At 36.6% G+C, this 12,195-nt stretch overlaps 1 pseudogene; it reads right to left on the bottom strand.

The window, feature by feature from the left end:
• Positions 1-4,288: 4,288 nt before the first annotated feature.
• LOC149163043 (ubiquitin-like-specific protease 1D pseudogene) lies at positions 4,289-4,895 on the bottom strand (annotated as a pseudogene).
• Between the last annotated feature and the right edge of the window lie 7,300 nt (positions 4,896-12,195).

Raw genomic sequence — 12,195 nt, 5'->3', positions numbered from 1 at the left:
GACATGGGCGAGGCGGATAATCCTTGAGGGAGTTCAAGACCACATTGTCTTGAGTCTCCATGGGAATGAAAATCTGCATGTTATGTGGAAAGAATTGAAGGACCTTTTCCATACATCAATGATCAAAATAAGTTGGGATTGAAAGATAAACTTCAAAAATCAAGATGGAGGCAGGTGACTGAATTCCAAATCACTTGACCAAGTTCACTCAATGTCGTCATGAACTTGGAATTTTTGGAATCACAGTTTCCAAGGATGATATGGTGATTCTTACTCTTCTTGGACTCCCAAAGAGTTGGCATAGTTATTGGGACTTTTTCAATGGTTGGGAGAAGTTGCAAGAATGGGAACGACTGTGGTCGGATTTGATGCAGGAGGAGATCATGAGGAACACCAGAGATGGGACCTCCTCCAAGGAAGTGGAAGAGGAATTTTCCTTAGCAAGTAAGGTAAATAAGGCAAACAGAAAGGTGTCCCAAGGTGAGGAGGGTGGAAAGAAGATGGACTTGATGAAAATCAAGTGTTTTCACTATCATGATCATGGGCACTATGCCAATAATTTCCCATAGAATAAAGCAAACAAGAAGGAGACGATAGTAGCGGTAGCAGGTGAAGCTCTAGCTTCACAATTTGAACTTGATTTCACTCTCATTACATGCATGGTCTGAACTGCCATGGGTAGTGTGTGGTATCTTGACAGCGGTGCCTCATTCCACATGATGGGGAATAGAGATCTCTTTAGTAATTTTGAGGAGAAAGACCTCAAGCAAAGCATAGAGTTTGGAGATGATGAGAAGTATAGAGCTATCAGGATCGGTATGGTTACCTTTCAGAGGGGGTCTGGCTCCCCTCTCAATCTCACATATGTTCAATATATGTTCTAGGACTAAAGAAGAATCTTGTTTCAGTCGCGGTATTGTAAGACCGTGGCTATGATGTGGTTTTTAGTAAGGAAAGGTTTTCCTTAGACACATCACCATGGGACAAGTGAAGCAGATCAGTGCATGGGTCAAGAACCTATACGCTCTTGAGGCTCAAAATGCATGCAAAGCCTTAAGGAGCAAGGAAAAGGCTAGAGACTTGGTGGTTAAGAGGGAGTGTAAATTAACTCTCAACATGCAGCCCCAGAAGAAGCCTCTAAAGCAGCTTCAGGAAGTTGTGGAGTAGCCACATCTAAGAAGCTCAAAGGAGATTGAGTAGAGAGATCCACTCAATTAAAGAAAAAGTAGTCTCAAAAGCAGTCTCAGACAATTGTGCAGCAGCCACAATTGGAGAAGTTGAGAAGAGACCGAGTGGAGACATCAAGTCATGCGGAGACCTCCAATAGGGGGAAATTTCAATCCAGGTGGGCAGAGGGATCACACGCAGCTATACCTCCATTTGTGAGGTGGGGCGATGTGAATTAATAGTCCCAAGAGGGTTGAAATTGGGCCAGATCCATTGAGTGGTTTTATCTCATGGATTGTACCTTGCTAATGGAGCCCAAAGTACATAGTAGTGGGAGGAATCAGTGGGATTGATATAGTCAGAGATCAAAGTGACAGAGGCTAGAGCAGTCAGATATTGAAGAAGCGTAGAGAAGGGTTGAAAACAATGCAGAAAGACAGATTCAACAAAAGCGCAGTTTTTTTAGTTGACAGAGGCAATATCAGTCAAAGACTTTAATGACAAAGGCAACATTCTGATTCAGGTTGGATGTTTTTTGTTTTTGGAGTTGTTGGAGAAACAACACTAGAGAAAAGTGTTGCATGCATAGCATTCTAAAGGTTCAGGATCCGGATCGAGCTGAATTCCTTTCTTGTTGAGAGGGAGTTTTGAAAATAGAAATAAGAAATGATAAAAATAGAATCTAGAAATTCCAGTTTAATTTGTCTTTGAATTAAATTGAGAATTAACATTGAATTTTATTCTCATAGAAACTTGTCATAGTTAACTAGAGTGAATTAACTTAGTGACTTAAGAATTTCAAGTTGGAAGTCTTTCTAAAGTCATGTATATGTTGTCCTAATATTATAGGGGTCCAGGCTGAGTTAGGTATGAGTTGTAATTAGTTAACTCAGTTTACTCAGTTAAGTCCAGTTAAATTAGTTCCAAATTGTTTGAGGAACTAATAGAGAGTTAACAGTCAGTTGGTGCACTAATGCATTCACTAGTGCTACTATAGTTAACTGAAGATTCCCTCATTAGAAACTCATGCATGTCAATCCTGAGAAAGACCCAGTTGAGACTAGAATGCAGGGACAATGTACTATCAGTTGTATGATTTACTGAGTTGTATAGATCATGCATGCAATCAAAAACTGAACCTAGTGTGGATTGCATAGTTTTGGATGCGCTGGTTTCCCATTAATATGGGCTATTCAACCATAGTAATTGCACATGGAAATAGGGGCTTGGAGAGCTAGATAATTGGCTAAGTGTTGGCCAAGGGTTTTCTTGTGAATTGGAGATTCATTTATTGAGTGCTGGGATTTTTCTTGTGAGAAGAAGCATTGTATTATCATCTTGGACATTTTATTAATGCAATGCAGATAGTGGGGTTTTGAGTTGTGGCTTTCCCAAGATATTTATTATGTTATGTGTCATTGATGTTCTTCTTCTGGTCGATTATTGTTTTGCTTGATCTTTATGGGCTTCTGCTGTAAAGAGTGGAAGTAGATTCATGTCTCTTGTTTTAGTAGATAACATGAGCTTGTGAATCTATAGGAAAATTCTACACATTCTTCACCGTGATCATTATCATTGTCAACATTATCGTCATTTTTATTGAGCTCCCATTTTGAGTTCGTCACTTTTGTTTTGGTTTTTCACACACTGAGAGAGAGAGAATAAATTTCTGAAGCATCAAGGATATCAAAGGACCCATCCCACTGAGGGCGACTTGCAAACCAATCTGTAGATCTCCTTCACCAAGTGTTATCAATAAGAGATTAATTCATTTAAAATTTCCTTTCCAATTGGGTTATTACACAAAATACTTTATATTTTTTCTTTCTATTTTTGATTATATCTTCTTTTATTGTAGGTTTTCTATTTTTGTTTCAGATCTAAGATGACAGCATCCATCAACTTGTTTTTTGGCTCACTTGTCACCTAGTGACTTAAGTGAAGTATTTTTGGTACATCTTCCAAGAATTTTCACACTAACACTGAACTCCAAACCCCTTTCAAAATATTATTCATGGGTTTTTATTTCTTCCCACTAACCTAACTATTTCAATCAATTTCTAAAATGTATTTTTGATAATGTTACAAATTATTCATTTTGTTTTTCTTTTCTTTTAAAATATTTGAAAAATAAGAAGAAACTTATATATATATATATATATATATATATATATATATATATATCTAATCTGTTGGTTACCAAAATAAAATCTCGCCCTCTTTCAATACATTTTGGATCTCAACTAATTATTATTGGGCTAGGAATGATAGACATAGGCCCCAAACTTTTCTTAAAGCCACATGGAATTGAGTTAGAGGAAAATTGACTCTCATCGTAGTTGGAGTGTGGTTCCCCGGTCAAAGTTTCCGCACGCACATTAACGCAACATATGCTGCCCCTTAAAAACCATAAACCACTCCATGGGAGCACTTGAGTAGTTTCTGGAATATAGACTGAGTGGTGCCATAAAAATCCTAGACTGTTGATCTTTTCTTGGGTATATTTGACAAATCAACTTACACATGCATGCTTTATCATAAACTCTGTGCAATTTGTTCCACTGGGGTGTCATTGGATCTGGGCATAATAATATATGGACCATCGATTGTTGCGATGATTTTTTTTAAACTGTTATCTAGTAATTTCTTTGCCATTGATCACAAATAAGTTATACTTGTCATAAAAATAATGCATTACTTCTCCACCTGTCTATTTACCAGGTCTATAAGAACCCAATACTCTTTGAAATTGGCACTCGTCAAAGGGTCTAATTTTCACTCAGACTTCTTGCCTTCCACTTATTATGTCACTCGCTCTACCCCTTTCCTTCTGGTCCCAATTCATGTATTTCTCTCAAGAGAAAAGGAAACTCTTTTAATGAATTTTACTCCTCAGATAGTGAAAACAAAATTCAGACAACTCTTTGTGTATTCTTCAAACTATTTGCAGGTGGATGACATACAAATTATCTTTTCAAAATAATGGAGATATTGGAGAAAGAGTAGATTCCTTTAATTACTTTTTTGTTGCACATCCTTTCACCACTGAAACTTGTTTCACTCCTTAATTTCTCAGAAACCCTCATCAATCTTCACAACATTTATAAGAGAATAGAACTATTTAACTATTAATGACACCTAGCTTGTTCTTTGCATCTGTGAAATGTTTCTCCAGAGAGGTTTTGATGGAATCCCTCAAACAAGAAGCTTCAACGGGTCTGAACCACTTTTTTCCAAACAATTGCAAAGAAGACATTATGAGCCTTCATGGAGCATCCTTGATGAAGCGCTCCATGAAGTAGAGAACAAATAATCCACAATCATAATCATTTTCCTGCTGGGGTACCTCAAGTTTTTTTAGTTTAAATATTGCTAATCAATGTCTTCCATATACTTTCTTCAATGGGAATATGAGTAGGGACCCCTGCCTGATTTAAATGCTCCCATTCAACCTTCAAAAAGCTATGAATATTCTGAAATATAATGTTACTAGTATGAAGACCCAGTGAATCCAGGTGAAGAATAATTGGACCAATTTTATCCTCTCTTGCAGGGATACAAATCACTGCCAAACTCCAGTGCAAATGATAATATATAGGTACAAATATATATGCCTTCTCAAAGATATTCACTCCTTTCAACCACCTCCAAAGTTTTTCAAGAGAAACACCATCCTGTTGTCTTCTATGGTTTTGTAATGCTTCATCTAGTGTATTGTAAAAGTACATATGGAAGAAATGATAGTCAGTGCAATGCTTTGAAATTATTATTGATTCAAGGATTTGAAGGTACTGAATGTAAAAAATCATGATTGATGAAGACAAATACAAAATTCCCATGAGAAAATACATGATTTCAAAAATGGTTTCCATTTACAAAGGAAGGCTAACCATTTCTTCTAAAAACATTGCACGTTGTATAACTGAAATACCCTAAATTCCTATTAGAAGAAGGGGGTGATATTCCCTTGGTACATGTGTTATCTTCAACTATAGAACTACGTAGAGATGCTAAACCACAACTTAATGAGGCATATTGTGTAAATTTAGCCATCAAATGAACTCATAGAGAGTTGTCCATGCAATTAATCATCTCAAATCTTTGAGCAATATCAGTTTTGTTAGCCTCACCCTTTTGTTGCTTTGAATTGAAAGAAAGATACTAGCACAAAGAAGGAATATACATCTTCTTTACTTATTATTATTCGACCAACAATACTCTTAAGCTCCAAAGTGTCCTCATATTCTCATTCCTCTAAACAAATTTGAGGATTATCAAACCCTGAAACATTGTTACTCAACCTTTTTCCCCCTTTTGAATGATAGCAGAGTCATATCCTCCATGCTTTTCTAAGTCAACAATAGCTTTCTCCTCCCATAAAGAACTAACTGATTCCCCAACTTGTTCTGATGACTCCAAGTAGCTTCTTTGCAAGCCAACTGAACAAATAGGTGGGTCCTTTGAAAAATAGTTATGATACAACCAATGAGCTTTGGTAACCACTCCTACATTTCCACATATATTACCAGAAGATTCATTTATTTGAAAACAAGTTAGTGATTCGACAAGGTCATCAGAATTTGTACTTGGTTCAATGTGCATGCAAGAATTAGAAATTCCCTATTTACTTTCCTCCTATGAAGCAACACAAGTAGAATTTAAAGCATGACATACTTGTCACCAAGGCTCCTCGCATACTTGAATATTCTCTATCTTCTTCCATTTTTTACAATTGATATATTGTGCCTAGTCCCTGGTATGTTGATCCTCACTCATCCCATGCTATTGCATTTCACCTTTGTCCCCAATAGGAACAAAAACAATAAGATCCATGCTAGAATCATCGAGCAGATTTCCGTCTTTCATGTCCGTGTTGACATCGGCCCCTTTTCATATGTGGTCAATACCACGTTGAACTTAATAAGGCATCTAGTCTTCTTCTTGGTATAAATTCATACTCTTGGAAAACCTCTCTACTTGCATAAAATGAAGCCCAGAAATATCCCTTCTAACATCATTTTATCGTTTTTAGGAGCACCAAGAATGCCCTCTATCTGTAAAGCTTCCAGAAAATATTATCAGGTACGATTACATTTTTTTAAATTTAATCTTGTGCTGGAACTTTCCTAAATATCTTTGATTTTACAGTTGCACCATAATGAGCTACAATATCTAGCTCCAATTCAGGACAACATTGTGGTTGCAGAGTGCTGAGAATTGTAGATCAGTAGTCTATGTTGGGCATGGAGTCCACAATTCTAAAAACCCTGAAATTTGAAAACTAAAACTTGATATTCTTGAAATTTGAAACCTATACAAACTTATATCCAACTGGGATAGTCAACCTTACTTATCAGCTAAAATTTAACTGAAGAACTACAATTGGAAATCAAATTCTCAACACCTGCTCTTATTTATGTAGAGGTTCCTACCAATGTAAATGACTGATCTCAATCAAGTGAAGTTAGTCTTCCAATAGCACTAGGCCAACATTTGAGTGTTGGACATAATTCCTCCTTGATGCTGAAATTCAAAACTTAAAACTGACATGCACCATAAAATATTTTCAAATAAAATGTTTAGAACATACCCAATAATTAGTCATTGTTGCTAACCAAAGAGAACTGTCATATCGTCAGCCATGGGATCATAAATATGGTGAGAAAAGATTTCGACTACTTCCCTCTCTTGAATAATCTGTTGACTTGGGTTTGTTTTACATGGAAGCTACATCCATTGTTTGGCTCTTCAATTTTGGGTTGTTCATGAAATTTATGTGGGAGCTCCAAGCTATTCCCTGAGACAATATACGATTTATCAGAAAACTTAGACACTTCCCTATATACCTTGGGTTTTGTAGTAATTTTGTTTTCTCCCATGAATTGATGATCATCTTCTTGGCTAGCATCCTTTCCATTTATACTCATGACAACCTTCTTCACTTTAGAAAATGGTTGTCCAAAAATGTCTACTTGTTGGTTTTCTTCTTGGCATTTGCCTAGGAATGAATTTTCTTGGGGACTAGTATCCAACTCTTTATCACAACCATAGGAATCATAAACAAGAGCATGTTCAAAGTCTACAAAATAAGATTTATGAGGATTTATTTGTAGCTGAATTCTTTCCTTATCCACCAGGGCACAAGAATTAGAAAATATATACTTTTCATTAGTAGGGCCAGAGGGTTGTTCCATAATTTATTTTAAAAGAATTATGATACATGTATTTGAATTAGTATCACCATTTTCTTCCTCAATGCAATGGTGTAACAATTCTATTCAGAAACAAGAAAAATATTTCTTGATTTATATTTACCTCCATACTCTATAACAGTTTTTTTAATATGAATTTCCTCACTTTCCTCATCATAAAGCGGTGGCCCTTTCCACAGGTCTGGAATTTGATTATTTTCAAGAACCTCTTCTCCATTCCCAAGAGAGATCAACATGATGCCTTATTTCAAGGTGGCTATCAACAATACTTCATTTACATTTTTCGGACAATCTTGGAAATATTGTTTGTCAGAAAACTTTCTAGTCTTTCCCAAGAAATATTGCTTGCTATATTTAGATCTTTCTTTTGAAAAATAATGGTTGAATACTACTTTAAGATCATGAAGGATTTGCAAATATAAATCAGTCTTTTCACATGCGACTTCATCTTTAATTTCTTGAGAAGTATCTACATTCTTTTCAATAATTTCCTCCTTATTTTCAGAGAAATACTTTCTTTCATAACTAGATTTACCACCATTAACTTTATTATCAATTTTATAACCACAATCTTGTTTGCTTGAAAAACACTCATGAAAAGCTTCAAAATAATTTCTAATGGGTATAAATTTCTGCAAAAAGAAATCAATGCTGCATGAAAATCCTTCAAAGAGGAAACACTGGATTGAGGCAAGAGTCTATACTAAATCTGAGCATCTCAATCTAACGAGTAGAAAAATAGTTTCATTAATGTGTATTCATGTGTGATCCCATGCTAGTCCATGCTTACATGAAACTCCCTGAGGCACTGAGTTGGATCTTCATATTCATTTTCTTTCAATCTTGGAAGAAAGGAATTCTAGTCATTAATTGAAGGCACTGGGTTTGGGTAGTTGGATATGGAAGAAAAATCTAATGAAACAAAATTATTTACCAAGAACACCAGTATTGCCATTTTTGTAACTCAAAAAGGAAAACCCCAAAGTGAAGACAACAAGTGAAAATATACAGCCAACTGTTGAGACTTGTCACCCTCAAGAATCAACTTCAAGCATTATAAACCCATTGAAACATAATTCGTGTCTTCATTCCCCAGCAATGGCGCCAGAAAATGTTGTACCTTAGGAGACAGTTCCTGGCTGTGGGGGAACCAGTGTCTGAGACATTTCGAGATTGGATAAAAATATTGAAATTAATTACCAGAAGTACAGGCCATGAAGGTTTGTAACCAAAATTTTTGGTTTTGAAACCCTAGCCTTCCAAAGCAGAATGGCCTAAGAGGCTATGAGAGTTACAAGGCATAGGTGTAAAGTAGAAAATGGAGGAGGCAGAGTTTTGGCATAGGCAATTAAGAATCTATGCTTGAACTCTGTAGAAACAATAATGTAAGGCTGAAAAAATATAATGAAATTTTTGGAGGTGGAGTGCCCATTAAGGGCTTGACAATTAATCTTAATGAGTACAATTGTGTAAATTCATAAAAAATTAAACTAAAACATCAATTGCGTCTTACACTATGCAAAATAGAAAAATACATAGATTTGAATGTTGAAACTCAATAGAAAAACATTCACTGCAACTTCCCAATGCTGGAATGAAACTGCATTATATTATTCAGGCTTCAAACAGATTTTGGATTACAACACTCAATCATGAAGATTGAACTCCAAACCTCTTTCAGAATCTTCTTCCTGGGTTTTTATTTCTGCCCCCTACCTAATTGTTTCAATCAGTTTCTAAAACTGATTTTTGACATTGTTACAATTTATTCATTTTGTTTTTATTTTATTTTAAAAGACTTTACAAATAAGAAGAAATATATATATATATATATGTGTGTGTGTGTGTATGTATGTATGCATAATAGGTTGGTTGGAAAAACGACATCCTGTCGTTTGTCGATACATTTTGGATCTCAACTAATTATTATTGGCTAGGAATGATAGACATAAGCCCCAAACTTTGCTTAAAGCCACATGATATCAATTTGGAGGAAAATTGACTCTCATGGTAGTTAGAGTGTGGGTCCCAGGTCACAATTTACCCATGCACTTTAACACAACATGTGTTTCCCCTTAAAAACCATAAACCACTCCACGGGAGCACTTGAGTGGTTTTTGGAATATAGAGCGAGTGGTGCCGCAACAATCCTCGATCATTGATCTTTTACTGGGTAGCTTTTACAAATCCACTTAGAGGGGCATGATTTATCATAAACTCCATGTGATTTGTGCCATCGGCGTGCCATTGGATCTGGGCATAATAATAGACCATTGATTGTTGCTATGATTTTTTTTTAAACTGTTATCTAGTAATATCTTCATAATATAAACTAGTCATAACAATGTTGCAATACTACTCCACCTATATATTTACCATGTCTACGTGAACCCGATACTCTTTGAAATTGGCGCTTGTCAAAGGATCTGATTTTGACTTAGACTTACTTCCTTCCACTTATTATGTCACTGGCTCTGCCCCTTTCCTTCTGGTCCTAATTCCTATATTTCTCTCAAGAGAAAAGGAAACTCTTTTAATGAATTTTACTCATGATGTTGGAACTACTACACACTTACATGCGGACTCTTAGTTAGAGCATGGGACTACATGCACGATTCCTTTTACATGATTTACTCCTTGATTTTTTCCTTGTTTAACTCCGCAACTGGTTAGTTCTTCTGCATGATTTACTCCCTGATTTGCTCCTTCTTTCACTCTGCAACTGGTTAGTTCTTCTGCATGATTTGCTCCTTCTTTCACTCCGGAACTGGCTAGTTATCTCCGGAACTTGTTGTAGGTGTTGATTCTTCTCATTGATCACCACTATGGTGCATTACCTTGGGAACTTCACCCAGTAATGCTATATCATGAGGATTGTAACCTATTTTCTAATGTATCATTCTTTTCTTCTTTCGATTTTCTTTAATTGTTTTTTCTCTGCAAAGCTGTGTGTTCAACCTTTACTAGCTAGATTCATCTGTGTAGGTTTTCTAACACATTTACATGGTATCAAAGCCCACAGGTTGATAGATAAAAGTCGCACCAGCACTTTATTTTGCAGGTATTACATCTTGGAGATCAAAGATCGACAGAAAAATGGAGTTTCCCAAAGCATCGATCCTAACACCGTACAACTATCATGAATGGAAGGACCAAATGGCTCGATAGCTTCGTCATAAAGGGTTGTATAGGATTAACATGGCTACAGAAGTGGAACCCACTTCAGCCATAGAGAAATCCAAGTACCTCACGTATGGATGAGGCCCATGGATCCATATGCATGTGCATCTCTCTAGAGTTGCAGTTTCATCTCTCTGCCTGCAATACTCCCAATGAGATTTGGAGAAAGGTTGAAGATCTCTACGGGAAACAGGATGAGATGAAAGGACATATGTTTGAAGTGGAGATGTTGTCATTGGATCCACAGAACTATGACAGAATTCAAGACTGCTTCACCAAATATAATGATCTACTGCTGCAACTCAAGGGTTGTGGAATTGACAAATCCAAGGAGGATAGTCGCCAAGTTCTCTCTATTATGTCAAAGCTCAGACCAGAATACTCCGTCTTTGTGTCTACATTTCATTCAGTAAGGCTCACAACAGGCAAATCCTACACTATGCCTTCTCTCAAAGAATTTATGGAGTCCCTTATTTTTGAGCAAGATAAACTCACTAGAATAGGGAAAATCAAACCTCCAAAAGCGCATGCACTTGTTGTGCATGATGGCAGCCACAATAAAAATCACAGATCTGATTCAAATCAGAAAAATCAGCAACAAAAAGACAAGGGAAAAGCACATTCCCATCCAAATAAGGAAGGGTACACCAAGCCCTTCAATGACTCCTCTGGCTCGAGAAATGAGAAAGGGAAGAAAGGAAATAGATGCACCTACTGTCAAAAAGGATTCCATCCAGAATCCTCTTGCATGAAGAAACAAATTGACCAAATGATAGAAATCCTTCAGAAGCACAACCTTGGGGACCACATCCCTCAGGGTGCCAAAAAAAAAACTGAGGATCCGCCACACAGGAAAGGTAACAATTTTCATGCTTTAGTTGCAATTAATTCTTCTCCTAATGCATGGATTATAGATTCTGGTGCATCACATCATATGGCTACTGCAAAGGAAGTCTATTCCTCTTTGGATGCATGTAAAGGACCTCCCATTCTCAAGGGAGATGACTCACCTATTGAGGTCACCGAAAAAGGTAGAGTGGAACTTTTACACGGAAGCTTTGAAGATGTGCTTCATGTTCCAAAACTTTCAGTAAACCTACTTTTAGTTTATCAGATCACTCATTCTGGAACTAGAAAGAGAGTGGAATTCACTCCAGATGTAGTGAACATATATGACCTACATAGCAGCTCCAAAATTGTAACAGGTGAGGTAAACAATGGAGCCAGACTGTATACATTTTCTGAATTTATTAAATCTGAATCATCATTATTGCTTACACATGTTGATGATAGTAGTAGGCTTTGGAATGAAAGGTTTGGTCACTTAAATTACAGGTATATGTAGCAGCTAAGTAAGAATGAGATGGTGGAAGGCTTGCCAAATATCAGTTTCTCCAAAGAAGTTTGTGAAGGGCGTGTCCTTGGCAAACATCCTAGAGAAAATTTTGACACCGACAAGACTCACAGAGCATCCTCTCCTCTAGATTTGATCCATAGTGATCTCATGGGGCCTTTTCCTCATCCTTCCATCAACAAAGCAAGGTATGTGCTTACATTTATTGATGATTTCTCATGGTATACTTGGGTGTATCTTCTCAGGGCCAAATCTGAATTTTTTGCGCACTTTGAAGATTTC

Source organism: Pinus tabuliformis, chromosome 5_2 (genome assembly GCF_031772625.1).
Source record: "Pinus tabuliformis cultivar Carrire ecotype Pingquan chromosome 5_2, CPIR1, whole genome shotgun sequence".
Taxonomy (NCBI): Eukaryota; Viridiplantae; Streptophyta; class Pinopsida; order Pinales; family Pinaceae; genus Pinus; species Pinus tabuliformis.
The sequence above is the reverse complement of the archived record's forward strand: the minus strand, read 5'-3'. Positions and strand labels throughout refer to the sequence as shown.